At 35.8% G+C, this 16290-nt stretch overlaps 1 protein-coding gene across 10 annotated transcripts in view; it reads left to right on the forward strand.

Moving 5' to 3' along the window:
* The first annotated feature begins 383 nt into the window (after positions 1–383).
* Camta (Calmodulin-binding transcription activator) overlaps positions 384–16290 on the forward strand; it is a 1741786-nt gene continuing 1725879 nt past the window's right edge. For all 10 annotated transcript variants that reach the window (XM_069821663.1, XM_069821692.1, XM_069821654.1 and 7 more), the window contains exon 1: positions 384–449. The gene's annotated coding sequence lies outside the window, so the exon portion shown is untranslated. The remainder of the gene's footprint in view (positions 450–16290) is intronic.

Genomic DNA, 16290 nt, shown 5'->3' on the forward strand with positions numbered 1-16290 from the left:
TAAATATATATATGGACTACGAAGTCGTGCAGAAACTTCGAATCCGTTTTTAAATTTTTTACTTTACACCTCAATTTTTCGAGATATTTAGTATATTTAATTGGGTTTCAGCTATTTCAACCAATAATAATTTCTGCCGATGGTGAAGTAGGTCTTGTTGGTGGTCAGGACTACCAACTCGTGTGCAGTAAGTAATTGAAATAGTTGGTAATGATTAAATTGGTCAATTATAGGATTTCGATAGTGAATATAAAGTTAATATACATTTTTAACCTAGCAAAATACATGCTTTATGTAGAAGATTAGATTACAGAAGAATAAGCAGAGAGAAATTTAATGGTAGATTGGAATCTTACGCCGTTGGCTGCACTGAGAGGTGCATTGTGGGAAGTAACGCAGTGAATTTCGCCAGGAAAGTGGTGCTTCGTGATGGATTTTCTTAACATTTGGTAAGTAAACACTGTATTCACTTAAATGTGTTATTGTGTATAGTTCATTCTACATGTGACGGCTTCCAATTTATGTTATTTCATTTTCAAGCCGTCATTGATTTTTAAAACCCGTTGTTTCGATCTTGTGTCGTCAGCAGACAGCAGGCAATGTCATTCGTTTACGAGATTATTTAAAACTGATATTAAAAACATATTACTTAATGACGCAGAATTTGCATAGTAGTAATGTTTGTTTTGACGAAATTTGTGCCAAACGATTGTAGCTGGAAATAAATCTGTTAGTAAATGTGCAGCCACAGGTGTGTCATCGAATACTTGGTGGACATGACAAATGTGCCACTCCTCCTTTTCGTGTTCCATGTCAAAAGGTTAATATTTCTGTATGTACGCTTTTAAAATTTATGTCAGGGAATTAAACGTTGTTTATATTGTTCTTCGATTGTGTAGTTTGACAAAATTATCTTCAGATTGCCATGATATGAGTTAATATCATTTTGTAAATTAAGGTAATTTACGTGACCTCCCACACCTGTCAGTGGAACATTGCCCGGATTATTTACCTGTAATGATTGATAGAGGTTTGTTCAGTGCTGACGTTACATGAATGTCGTTTCAGGTTATTTATGAACAGTAGGAGAAATATTTCCAGCAAGATTCTTTTTATAAATTATATAGGCTATAGTCAAGTATTTTATGTGACATGACTACCTAAACGATATTAAATTAAATATTAATAACGTGATATTTAATTTATTGTTGATTATAACACTTTATTTTTCAGGTAAAAATGTGTTAAATGGTTATAAAATAATAATACCAGATCCATTATCTTTAATATTGCATAATATATTTCTGAGATATTCGTGTGCAGAATGCAATCTGTATTTTAAGAGTGCTTATTAGAAGCATCTTACATTCTTAATTCAAACGGTTGCTATGTAAGTACGGCTTTCAGACGTATACGTGTCTTAAACAAAAAAACAACTACAGTCTTTTTTGTCATAAATTCTGTTTTATTGTAGACGATATTTATCAAAATCAAATACCCCCATTAAAGTCTGTGTCATGTTAATTATTTAGCAATATTTCGTGGTTCAATTTGAAATAGAATGCAGTTTGGCAGTTCCGAGCTAAAATACTTAAGTTGCAGTCTGTTCAAAGAGAATGAATAGTTTGTGGAATCGAATCTGATATATCGATCTTTATACTTAACCCGACATTAAATTAGGATGTAAGTATCTAAGTGGATTCACATACATAATTCTTTGTATTTGACCGTCTGACACGCCCATGCACTCAAAAATTCAACAAAAAGAAGGGAAAAAAGAAAACCAATAGGTCGTAAAATACGTATTACTGGCGTTTCAGAACCTTTATGACCCGGCGGGTCTCCTCTTGACTTGCATTGGGGAGGGACCGTGGATCGAAGTTCTCATCCTCTCCGACCCCGGCGAATGCCGGCTTAGAGCCCTCAAAATATTCACGGTCTCTTTCTGCTCTGTGCCATGTATCGACACCAAATACCATAACTTATTAAATCGGTTTAACCTCGTTAATTAAACCGAGGATCGATACAAACCTTTTACGACGTGATGCCTTGATTTAAGACAGCAACTAACATTATATACAGAGATTTTACTTGTTATATTGTACAAGATACTCGTAAGTAAAATGTGTAATTATTAATAGAAATACTGTAAATGAATAGACCACATTTACTTATAATAATAATAATAATAATAATAATAATAATAATAATAATAATAATAGACGTGCAAGTATTGGGTCTCATTAATCCGTTACGGTCTCTAGCCATTTCCTTTTAGGCCTTCCAGGAAATAGACGACCTGTTCGTGTATATGATAAAATTAATTTGGAAAATCTAAGGGTGTTCATTCTGCCCACATGATATTTCTATCGAGTTCTGTAACTATGAATGTATTGCAAAATTGGTTCAATTTTCAGCTCATGGAGAATGTCTTCATTTTTTCGATGGTCTAAAAGTGTAAATTCCGCTGTATTATTATTATTATTATTATTATTATTATTATTATTATTATTATAAACATGTCTAGCGGAATTTCATATAACTATAATTATTTATTTCCGTTGGGTGTAGGTATTTTCACTACCGGTATGTATATCAAATAGTGCATGTACGTACCTTCTATATTATCTACTGATATTTAACCATTAGGCTACTGTTTAAGAATTCATAGTCAATATCACGTTTTTCATTTTAATTACTTTTGTATTATATGAGGCATAAAGAGAAAGTATTGTGATGCTTGAAGAAATCGGTTTCGCGATTTTTACGGAAAAGTGATTTTGTGAGTGGTGTTACGGGCCAACAGTAGGAGAGTAAGGAATAGCTAAAATGTCGAAGGTGGCTTCTACCACATGACGAGCTCTGACACATTTCTTCTCCAATTGCTGTCTTGCCGAGCAATTGAGGGTCCAACTAGAGCCAAAAGTTCATCACACATTAAAATTATCATTCTGCAGTATAACTCAGTAGTACAAAACTTATCAGGATAATTTCTATAACGTTAGAAACTCGTACAAAACTTCCCAAGTGACAGTATTTCACTGTAAATAGGATGTACCCAAAATTGACGTACACTTCGTCGTTTTCAATAATTCCAGTCTACAAGACCCAAAATGAATAGCAACTACCGTATTGGCCCGAGTGTAAGCCGCACCCGAGTATAAGCCGCACCCTTAATTTTAGGGGGAAAGGAGAAAAAAAAAAAGAAAAATTGAGTGCAGAATGAGAAAAAAAGGAAAATTGAGTGCAGTGAAATTTACCAGTCACATTATCCAGTTACAAAACTGTTTACACTTTTTAAACACTTTTTCTTCAATTACGGTATTACGTGGGTAAATCACCAAAAATACCGGTACAACTAATCACCGTCTTCTCCAATGTCACTGCTGACTTCACTACTATCGGTACCGGTATTTGTTTCATCACTGTCACTTTGTTCATCACTCTCCGCCCGAAGTACGTTGTCCTCACTGCCATCCAGAGCATTAGACACGCAGCATTTCTTGAAGCCTTTGATGATTGAATCTGGTGATATCGTGTGCCATGAAGAGAGAATCCACTCACACATAAGGCTGACAGATGGCTTCTTGATCTTCCCAGATGGAGTGAATGCATGACCCCCTTCTAGAAGCCAATCCGAATACTGTTTTCGGAGATGGTCTTTAAAAGGCTTGTTCACGACGACATCAAGCACCTGCAATTTTGATGTCATACCTCCAGGTATGACGACTAGGTCTGTCTTCAATGCAGTAATTTTCTTCTTTACTTCGGGTGTGAGGTGACCTTTAAAGGCATCCAATACTAACATAGCCCTCTTACAGAGCAGCACACCTGGTCTGCGATTCCAAACCATAGCTAGCCAGTACATCATTAGTTCGGTTGTCATCCATCCTTTCTCTTGGCAACGAATCACTAATCCCTTAGGTAAATTCTCCTTGGGCATAGTTTTACGCTTCAGAATAACGTACGGAGGCAGTTTTCCTCCATCTGCCGTAACCGCCAGCATCACAGTGATTCTTTGTTTTTCATTTCCAGTTGTTCTGAATGATATGCTTTTCGCCCCTTTATTGTTAACTGTCATATTGCTCGGCATGTCCCAAAATACGGGCGTCTCGTCGGCATTGCCGATCTGGTGTAATGGGTAAGAGTGGCGCTGACGCAATTCAATGACGTGCCTCTGGAAGTTGATATAAAATTACCGGTAGCAACATGCGCCACATTTCAAGTTTAAATTTATCGGCCGCGCAAATAAGCCGCACCCCAACTTTTCGAGTTTGAAATTTGAATAAAAAGTGCGGCTTATATTCGGACCAATACGGTACTACTACTGCATCCATGAAGACTCTGGCAACAAAACTGTGTCCGTTGAACACACACGCCAACGACGCGACAGTTTTGTCTTTCACTGTTGCCGTGCAGTTGCCACCAGAAAAAACGTCGTTCAACAATCTGTCGCTTGTGTACACATAGCCTTAAACTATTGAACGGATTTTGTTAATATTACGTATTATCTAAGAGTCGAATTGTATGGGACTGATGCACGTCAAATACAATTTTTCAATAACATTTAATAGGTCTTCATTTGAATTAACAAATACACATTGGCGTTTTAGTTTAAATATTTTCTTTCGTTTTACGTAAAATAAAGTGACAAGTGGAACTTGACTATTCGTATCGAAGGAAAAATGAGTACTTCAGAGATGATTGCACAGGTGGGGAACGATTCCTCTTTCTTAAAAAATATTAACGGTTACTATAGTTGTATAACCACTTCCTTGTGGGTGGATGTCAATAGGAGGGATTAGTATTACAATGGTTTGTCTGAATGACAGTGTTGCTGAATTTGAAATGAAAGGCATATGCTTAGAATTCGTTAAAAATCGCTAATATTGTTCGACATATTTTTCACGTTTAATTGCCGATTTTTGTAAATGGAGAAATATTACAAATTGTTGTAATTACGATTACCTAGCTGTTTTATGTGAATTTATATGAATGACATATAGTACATTCAACTAATCGTACAAGTTATAATTGAAGTAAAGTAGTTTATTTTTGAGGTTATGAAGAATTTATTTTGTATGCTGTCAAGAATTTTGTATCTTCTTCTTTGAATACCAGTACATAGGATCTATAGTCGCGACGCTGTTATTCCCGGCGTGACTCCTCCTCTTTGCTCACGTCTTAGGAAGTGAAGGGGGTGTATAGGTAGGTAGTATCGTTCGCCATTTTTGTTCTTTCGTTGCCTAACTACCAGACGAGGGATCTATTTGCCGCACCGTTAAACATTATCATGTCGTAGCTCCTATGATAATAAATCAAACGCACTGTAATTTAGCAAATAATTGAGCTGCAAATAACGTCCTCGTGTGCTTTCTGCGAACCCAACGAAAGAGCCAAAATGGGGGGCGATTATATTAATTATTTATCGAGCCTTAGGAAATGCATCAGCGAATCACAAGACGCACACGTTTAAATGTAGCCGACCGGCAACATGATTGGCTGCCGGAAATTAGAGCGACGGGACTATAGGTACATATTTAATTTCCATTTATATGTGGCTTTTAGTTGTCTTCGATGCTGTATTTTAAAAGGCGATAAACTTCTTAGCTTGGCTTCCTGCTTGAGGGAAATAAAGTTGGGACGACCGTGTCGTACGTTTACAATACATTAAAGAACCTTGAAAGAGGATTCCAGACAAAATTTGATGGCCATCATTTCTCGCTCATGTTGAATTTCGAAGCTGAATAGCCTCTGTAGTTCTGAATTTAAAGCAGGTTTGGCCAACTTAATACCATTCGAGAGCCAAATTCAATTTAGGCAACTTTATCAGGAACCATATCACGCCTCATGTTCAGTTTGAGCTATGTGGAAATAAAAATATAAGTTATAATGCATATACTTTAATAAGCAAAAGTCAAATGCTTGGAAATTTGTCGTTACTCACCACAAAATAGTAACAGAAAAATCTTCCTCTTTGATCAGATAAGAACACAAAAATCTTATGGGACATAGTTTGTATGGTTCTTCCTTAAATAACTGAAATTCCTTTAATGATAGCATTGTAGTTTCTGAATATGGGAAACCAATGATTTAAAATCCACTCCTAATTGTGAGGTTGCCACTCGAAGAATATGTGATAACCAGGCTTCGGCCTAGGGACACAGAATAACCAGTATGAGGTTTAGAGTACAGGGAGTATAAATGACGTCATGACCCGTATGGAAAGGTGACTGTAACAGCACAGGTTGGTCCGTTGTGTGTATTGCTGCTTGGCTGCGGTACGTGCAACAGGCTTCGGCGTAGGGACACCTGATTGAAGGTTACAACTCACGTTAATACTTTAATGGTAGACATTTATTGTCTACACTAGGAATGTACTGTATATACTTCATCTGTACAGAGTGAAATATATTTTGTGCCGAGCTGTGACGGACTGTTTACATGTTGAGACACGAAGAAACGGCGCCCTCCATCTCCCACTCCACTCGACCAACAAAATATTATAGTCCGTGCGTTCTGAACTTCATATGTTTCTGTGCCCAGGACCGAAGCCTGTTGATAACACGGCGAATATCTGGTAATCTGTGGTGAATTCTGGGGCTTATCTCACCAAATAAAATTTCGCTAACACCAATGCCATGCCCTCGACGCTAAATAACATACAGTGCCTACATTTTATCTTTCGCTGCTCGCGGATCTAAAGCGGACGCGGCAATGCACAGCGCAACTGTACACATGCGAGTGTGAGAAGATAAAAGATATGCACTGTAGTAGTAGATAAAGCGTCGTTAAATAACCAAATAACATATACTCATAACACTTGAATAAGCACTGTGGTTTGTGGTCTTTATTTAATAGACAAAAATCCTTCACAAAGATGTTACAGTGGTCGTCAGCACTCGCTGAAATGGGTAAAGGGTAAGCGGAGCAACATGATTTGCCCGTCATGCAGCAGGAAGAGGTAGAGAACATACCCGCCAGCAGCCACGAATGCACGCTGGTGCTGTAAGAGACCTGTGGATAAGAGACGCTAGCCCGAGAAATAGTAAGAATACATCCCTCGTAACCCTACTTTCAGGGAGCGATTACTATTATTTTTATGGTTCTTAATCAGTTCGGTCTTTTGTTTTAGTTTCATCAGTTCATCGCCCTTTGAGTAGAATTGGAGGGGGTGTATTTTGATCGTTCTGGAACTTCAACACATCTTCCAATGTTATTAGAAGGACAAGTTGAAGCTTTAAAAGAGAATATGCAATACAGTGACAACGTATGTAGTCTACATAATCCTAACCAAATAAGACAAAATTTCATTACCTGGATTATAAACGAAAGACATTCTAGACCTATATTACAATTCGAAAGAAATCTCATCATTAGGTCCAGGAAGTTCATGCATTTGTATATATTTTTCCAATGACTGTAATTAATTGCGATTAATTATCTTCACGAATCATCAGCATTTAAGCTTATCGAACCAAATTCTATGTTGCATATATTTGCATATTTTGGTTTTTTATATAAATATTTAATTATATTTATATTATTGTGACATATTTTCGCGTTTTAAACTCAAAGCTGATTTTGTGTTGCATAAAAATGTATAGGTTTGATTTTTTAAAATGAAAGCATCATATTCTAGTTTTGAAAACTGGTATTAAGTGAAATTATTATAATTATTTTTACCAGAAAAGTACTGAAAGCTTCGCGGCACACTTACTTACGGCATCAGTAGTTTGCCGCTCTCAACAATAAATGTAATTTAAATCTCATCTAGTTTGACCTATAATGTTATTACATATATTGCTTATTATTATTATTATTATTATTATTATTATTATTATTATTATTATTATTATTATTATTTATTTATTTATTTATTAGTGACTTCAAGAAAAATATAATTTTATTAGTGCATATTTATTGGCATATTTTAAGGTTTCTAAAGGCATACTTGCATGCATATTTGGTAGATTTTTAGGGCATGAACTTCCTGGCCCTACTCATCACTGATCGCCGTTCAGTCAATGTGCCTTTTTCAAATGGACGCATTATATTTTACAATAATTAATTTAGCATATTTTAATTATTATTTCTAGTAGATATTGTGCAACAATGACCAAGGTTGTCAGTGTTTGTTCACAAAGAATGGCACATACTGTACATAGTTAACCATGTCATTTTATGTTGTAGGTATTTGACTCTTCAGCCAAGGTCCTAATAAAATATCAAGAAATGAGAGTTCTAAGTGAATCTTGAAGCGAGTTTTTTTTTCTGTGTCTATTTATTTGGTTTATCTACAAATAAACATATAATATAACTACTAGTAAGCCAGTAATATTTCAGGTTGAAAACCAATATAATCACAGTACATAGTCTTAATAAAGGCTGGTTCACAAACTGGGAACGGAAACGACAACGAGAACGGAAATAATGTTAAAATAAATGTATTTAAATGTGAGCATTCACAATAGTTAATTGTGAATACTCACATTTAAGTACATTTATTTTAAGAATATTTTCGTTATCGTTTTTGTTATCGTTTCCATTCGTGGTTTATTGTGAACCAGCCTTAAGCGTTGTCAAGGATACGACGAAACGAAGTTAAGACCTAATGTTAACGCATTTGTTTTAAAAATGTGATTAATGTCCATTGTGGTTTGACAGTTATCGGATATGTGTGTACAGTGCTTGTTATGCTTCCATAAATTTGTTGCATTTGAAACCTTTACTTGCTCAAAATCCGAGATGACAGACTAAGAAGAGTTTGTTTATACTGTTTGCTTGTTGACAAAATTTTATCTGTGGAGTATTTACTCGTATGTGTAACGCTCACCTACAAAGTACGGCTACGCTGATCGCTTTGTAAACACATAGGAGAATGTGATTGTTTTCGTTTACTTTGTGAGGTTTTATCGGTAAAACAATGGCAAAGAGAAGTTTGATTCTGCATGTTTTCAAATAGCACCTGTAAGAGAAGGAATTCGGTATAGCATGTGCGCACCAGATGTTTATTTAACGATGTCTTAACACATCTGAAGATGTTTTACGTTTCCTAGCTTCCTAGTAAGAGCTATTGGTATTTCAACTGACTACTTACTACTACAGACTGTTGGTCCAACCACAATCTAGTATATACAGTCACGAAGCTTGAGTTTATGAGGGTACTATCTAGGAACAATAGACTGTGCAGGTATTATTTCGCATTGTCTGTAATGAGGCGATAGTAGCGACTCTAGTGGTTAGCAACTATCTATGGATACATATTTACTACGTATTGAGCCTTGTGACTGTATATACTAGACTGTGGTCCAACTCTGTCCACTTCCAAACTTAACCGACAGTAGTCTCTCTCTCTCTCGCCTCCCTCCCCCTCTTCCAATCCCTCTCTTCTCTCCCGCCCCCAAAATCGCACTATACATATTGTTTATAAGACCACATCTTCTTTACATGCTGTTCCTACTTGAAAGTTCGCAGCGAGACGAATATGAGGAAACTTTTAGTTTTTCACAATAAAGTATTTCTCATTATTTACAATGTTTCGTCATTCGTAGAATAGCTGAGGCGACCTATGCCAGAGCAGGCATAAATACCAACTCTCCTTGACTTGACTTGGCGTTTATAGGGCCGGATCTAGGATTTAGGTTTATGTGGGCTCATTCTGCGCCCACAGTGTGCGGTGATTGTCCAAGTCCGACAGATGGCCAGGGTGGCATTCGTGAATCGTGTATAACAGATTTGCGATCCCAGTGATGCTAGATGGAAGGAAATTTCCCACATTCCGGGAAAAAATTGATGTCTTGAGGGAAAACGAAAGTCATTATAAAAAAGTGAATTTTTAATGTTTTTTGGCAACTTTTTAAGTTTCATTCAGTTATTTAGTGTTTTTCTTCAACATTTTTTAATTAATTTAGAGAATTAATATGAATATTATGAGTTGGCCCGAGGAAGGAGAAACAGCAGTGAGAGAGTCAGAGACAGGAAAAATCTTCTCGTGTCGTAGCTTGAGTCATATAATATCAGAGTTTTCATTGGTCTTTCATTCTGTTGTACTGTCAAAGACGTTTATGATATTGTGACTTAAGAGGGATATTCGGCGAATTACCTAACTAACATTTACAGAACGTTACATAATTTCTTCACATTGCGATTACATGGCACAGTCATTAGAGGCAGGCAGTCCAGTAACCATTCTATCTACCGGTAATGAAATTAAGTGAAAATTTAAATGACGGTAGCAATTATGTCTGACACTAAAGAAGTAGAGAGAAATTGTATTCGTAAAAGGCTAATTTGAACCCATCACGAGGAAAATTATCGGATCACAATCTGACAACACTGTAAATACTGCCTCAAGCTCTAGTCAGTTCCCATCCTCAGGTACGTACCTAATAAGTAGGGACCGGATTTTTATGTAATATCAAGGTGTGAAATATGTACATATTTATGTAAGAAAAATAAGCTGAATATGTATCAAAATATGTAAAATCATGAAAATATTTAATATAATTATCTGACAGGTATAGGATAGGTAAGTCTCTCCAGTTGTGATTTCATAGAGCACCCGACTTTCTTACCACACACTTGACACATTACTATTTTTCCATCTGTAGTGAAAGCTTCGTCCATTGCAACCCATGATTTGATTTTTGTCATAAGGGTTGAAGATACAGGGGCCATTTTAGTTAGTTAAAACCAGTAGATAAACTCACTTGCACTTTATAGGTAGGCCTACTGTAAGTACTAAAACTAGAGAACTGAGTGAAATGAATGACACAAGAGTATTGCAAGCACTGTTTCTCTTTACTGGGTTAGGAGAAAATAAGAGGAGATGTGGGATACATGCATTTTAGCTGCTCCTTGTAAGAAACAAATATCTACTAAAACCTTAAACTATAGGCATTTACAAACTGTTGTTTGAAAATTGACATTCCTGTCTTATTCAAAAGGGTAGGATTATTCCAGCCGAGAACCATACTTTCTAATTGGTCGGAAAATCCTATTTCCGTAGAGGTCAAGCAATAACCTGAAAGTCTCATGTCAGACTTGACACAGGTTTTCCCTGGAAGAATTAGGAAGAGGGTGGGTAAGGTTGCAAATTGCATGGGAACGGCTTGTCAAGATGTGTGCAGAACAATTATAGTTCGAGGCAAATCATGTCGTCCTCCTCCCATCCACCGCATAAAGGCAACGCTACTTTCTGAGTGATTTTTTACAATACAAGTTAGTTGTATGAGAAAGGTTGCCTTTTGTTCACTCATATTTACAGTGGGCGGTATGAGATAAGTGTCTCTATTAGTTCCTGGAACTAAGGACGTTATGTTTCGTCCCGAATTATATCCTTTCTTGGGTAGGTAAAAAGGCTTTTTAAATCTGTGTATTTCAAATTGTAAACTTCCGTAGCAGAAGTTTTTTTTTTTTCCTTTCAGAGAAGTAAAAATGAATAAAACTCCTAAATATGTAGATTTATGTAATACGAAGTCATAATATGTAACATGGGGTAAATATGTAAAAATATGTAGTATCAAATTTTAATATATTAATGGTAATTACAAGATTCGCAAAGATTTGTTATTTATATACGGTTAGGTTGAAAGGAATATAGTATGTAATTACATAAAAATCCGGTCCCTACTAATAAGCGTCGGAATCTCAAGCCCTTCCTATATCAGCATCGGAAACCTGTATTACCTCCAAGATTTCATCCCAGCCTATTTTTAACTATTGCAGATGATAGATGAAATGAGGAAAAGGTGAAGAGTGTTGGTGGAAACGGGAGTACCCCGAGACAAACCCTGTGCAACGTCTGCTATGTCTACCACAAATTTCATCATGACCTGGCCGAGGTCGGCCCCTGGCTGCCTCGATAGATCAGCGCGCTAGCTCTTGGACCACAGACGCGGCACCCTCTCTCTTATAAGAGCAAGTGTTCCGCCACATAACACGAATTGTGCTACTATTTTCATAGAAAACAACGGTGATACGTTGGCCCATTATCTGCAAAGCGAGAGCTTTATAGAGCGAGGAACTTTGGCTGTAAATTTTATTTGGCTATGATTCTTGTTTTCTTCTTTTTGTCTGGACCTGTAGCTTGTTTATGCAGATGAGGAGTCGCTTCATCGTTTACGGGTCAGCATGGACAAAATTGGGACATTTTCTAACAATTTTCTTAGGAAAACCTATCATTAGGAATGAAATTTAAGGAAACATTAATGGGAATCATTGTACTTTTGTGTCAGTGCTTTGAGAGAGGAACATAGGTTAAGAGTATTTGAAAATAAGGTGCGTAGGAAACTATTTGGGGCTAAAAAGGATGAAGTTACAGGAGAATGGAGAAAGTTACACAACACAGAACTGAACGGATTGTATTCTTCACTTCACATAATTGGGAATATTAAATCCAGACGTTTGAGATGGGCAGGGCATATAGCACGTATGGGCTAATCCAGAAATGCATATAGAGTGTTAGTTGGGAGACCAGAGGGAAAAAGACCTTTGGGGAGGCCGAGACGTAGATGGGAAAATAATATTAAAATGGTTTTGAGGTGGGATATGATGATAGAGACTGGATTAATCTTGCTCAGGATAGGGACCAATGGCAGGCTTATGTGAGAGCGGCAATGAACCTCCGGGTTCCTTAAAAGCTAGTAAGTAAGTATTTTGAAATCCACAAATCATAGGTACAAACCACAATTAAAGTTGCTAATAATAATAATAATAATAATAATAATAATAATAATAATAATAATAATACCTATGGCTTTTAAGGAACCTGGAGGTTCATTGGTCCCTATCCTGAGCAAGATTAATGCAGTCTGTACAATCATATCCCACCTCCCTCAAATCCATCTGAATAGACTATTGTCCTCCTACCTACGTCTCGGCCTCCCTAAAGGTCTTTTTCCCTTCGGCCTTCCAACTAAAACTCTATATGCATTTCTGGATTCGCCCATACGTACTACATGTCCATCTCAAATAATAATAATAATAATAATAATAATAATAATAATAATAATAATAATAATAATAATAATAATAATAATGCTTACTTATGGCTTTTAAGGAACCCGGAGGTTCATTACCATCCTCACATAAGCCCACCATCGCTCCCTATCCTGAGTAAGATTAATTCAGTCTGTACAATCATATTCCATCTCCCTTGAATCCATTTGAATAGACTATTATCCTCCCATCTACGTCTCGGCCTCCCCAAAAGTCTTTTTCCCTCCGGCCTTCCAACTAAAACTCTATATGCATTTCTGGATTCGCCCATACGTGCTACATGCCCTGTGCATCTCAAATAATAATAATAATAATAATAATAATAATAATAATAATAATAATAATAATAATAATATAATAGTAATAATAATAATAGTAATAAAGATGTTTCCTATTTTTCATTATCTACTTCAAGTGTTGACCCATCTCGCCTGTTTTGTTGTCCATATATTAATTTTGAATTAACAGTAGATATTCACTAGTAGCGCGGGACTCGCTGTTTATGTGGTCGTCATAACGCAAAATGGAACGATGTTGTTTCTGATTTTTTTACGAATACGGTACGTTATTATCCTTGTATTTGAAATTATTTCAACTGAAATTTAACCTACTTCAAATTAAATCCACTTATTTTAGTGATGATTTTCTTTTAATATCCTGGAATAAACAGTAAAATCGAACGGCACCGTTCGTATAGGAGAGAAAATTATTTCCTCAGAGCAATTGATGATACACAAAATTATTTCTACTTTCAGTTGTTGCGTAAACTTGGACAGTTTCTCTATCTTGTTCAGATGTAAATCTCAACGATATCTTTATCTACTTTTAAATTGTAGCATTTATTTCTCAATCGCTCTAAGCGGGACACGGTGTATTATAATATTTATTTTTATGTAGAAAAAACATAAGAACATCACTGTGTTGGCGAAACAATGGGGGTTTTCATTTGTTATTTCTTGCATTTCCATAGTTACCATTTTGTTGATTAAACATTAGTCTAATGATTTTATTAGTAGATTACTACTACAAGAACTGCAGCACTGACACATAATTGCTAACGCTATTACAATATGTTACAGAAATTCAAGTAGAAAATTTCCAGCAATGTGGCCTCTACGATCTCCAGATCTCAATCCGGCCAACTTTTGATTGTAGGGTTACCTTAAAGAACGAGTTTTCGTCGCACACCCGACAACCCTACAGCAACTGAATGATGTTACTTAGCAAGAAATGGAGATATTTCAAGACATTTTCTGAAAATGCTGTGCATGATGTCACATAGAGAATTGTGTTTGTTGAATAAGAGAACAGCGGACATTACTTATTTTTTTTTAAACCAAATCCTGTTGTTTGCCCAACATAATGACGATTTGTTTTTTCTTCTAACTCAAATATTATAATATTTACAACACATTAATTTTGAAGCGACTTTTGAATGATCCTATATAGGTCTAAATGAAGTCAAACATCTTACTTTTTTATTTATGAAGAATGTCTTTTGTATACATTCTAGAAAATGAAAGCTCAACTACTTATTTGGGTGTATGGTCAATTATTTCATTTATATGTCTTTCCGGTAATCATTCAAGAAAATAAAACACAAAGAGTAGGCCTAATATCACCAAATTTTGCAGAATGATAAAGAAACTGAATTGTTACGAGTCGCATACAACGTATGTACAATGTGTCATCTTCGTGAAGCTCTTCTTTTGAGTTCACAGGCTCGCATTTTCGAACTGTCATTAAATCTTGAATTACGGAATTTCATAAACTTAACAAGTTTCTCAGCTTTAGGCCTAGCCTACTTCTGTAATCACACAAGTACGTAATGTGAATGACGTCACTACAATTTGTTTTATTGCTATATAGATAACCATATCCTTCCTGATGCTTTGTAAGTAACGATAAGAATGGGATGAGAACACATTTTAGTCATGTACATACATTTTCTTATCGCGATATGCAGTATCATGTTGTAAATGTGATAGTCAAATCTGCGTTATCTGCTGTAACAGATCTTCATCACTCACCATTATTATCGTCATTTGTGGTTTTTTGACTGAAGGAACGAGAAGATCTGTTACAACGTAAACAATTCCAGCTATCTTTAATTTGCTGTCATTCTTTATTTTTAAATGTATAGCCTAAATTAAAACAACAACAGTAGGCCTAACAGAAACGATGATGGTAATAATAATAATAATAATAATAATAATAATAATAATAATAATAATACATCTGTTATCAGATAGTACATCTCACTTGACGATAAATGTCAGAGGAAGAACATTAAAATTGTATGTATGCATCTGAAGTCTTGACTATTATCTGTGCATTTCGAACTGGTGGATCAAGGTCACGTACAAAAGTACAAACCACGCACAGTTACTGAACTGAAAACTGTAAACTGAAACACTCGTAATTCTGGCTGTCCCAGCTGACTTTAGTTGAGAAGAATGGTTCAGGATTGGGGTAAGCACACGTGCCAAGTGCAGTCCATTGCTTGACCTTGAGCCGCTAGTTCGAAATGCACAGATAATAGTGTAATATGTAGCTAGTCGGCGATGTATGCAATGAAGGAGGAAAGAAACTGGCCATCCTGACCCATTATTTCTTGGCTTAGTTGCCTCATAAATAGTGCCTTGTTATATAACTGGTGAGGTTCAGACCTGTCTTCGGACAGTTGACTAAACAACATAATATTATTGTGTTGTATTCTGCCTTTTACGCCGAAATACGAGTGCATATGACCATACAGAATGGTGTGATGCACGAAACGCAAATACTTTAACTTCTTTCCATCTGGTTAAGTATGTAAGCACAAAAAAAAAAAAAAAAACATAAAATCTTTATGACACTGATTCAAAACGACGGTAAGAGATGTATGTAGCTGTTGTGAAATAGGTTATCTTGGAATATTTGTTTCTCGCCGCTATTTTCATTGTACCATTGATGATTATTACCGTATCTTAATGCTATCACCTTTGAACATATTCTGTTTTTTAAAATGTATGTTAAATAGATACCTTAAAATTACTTTAAAAGCCTTGTTTATTAGGAAAAGATTGGAAAAGACTCTTGAAATAGTCTGGCTTCCCCTGCTATTCCATTCCACCAGTACATCATATATCGCCATGTGATCGACTTTGAACAGATTTTGGAATTTAAAATTTATTTATTTATTTATTTATTTATTTATTCTGGTGTAGTAAATGGGTATCAAATAAGGAATAATTCATTATTTTGAAGGAAACTTCGAAGAGAGTTACAAATCGACTGCGGAGCAGA

Source organism: Periplaneta americana, chromosome 1 (assembly GCF_040183065.1).
Source record: "Periplaneta americana isolate PAMFEO1 chromosome 1, P.americana_PAMFEO1_priV1, whole genome shotgun sequence".
Classification (NCBI taxonomy): domain Eukaryota; kingdom Metazoa; phylum Arthropoda; class Insecta; order Blattodea; family Blattidae; genus Periplaneta; species Periplaneta americana.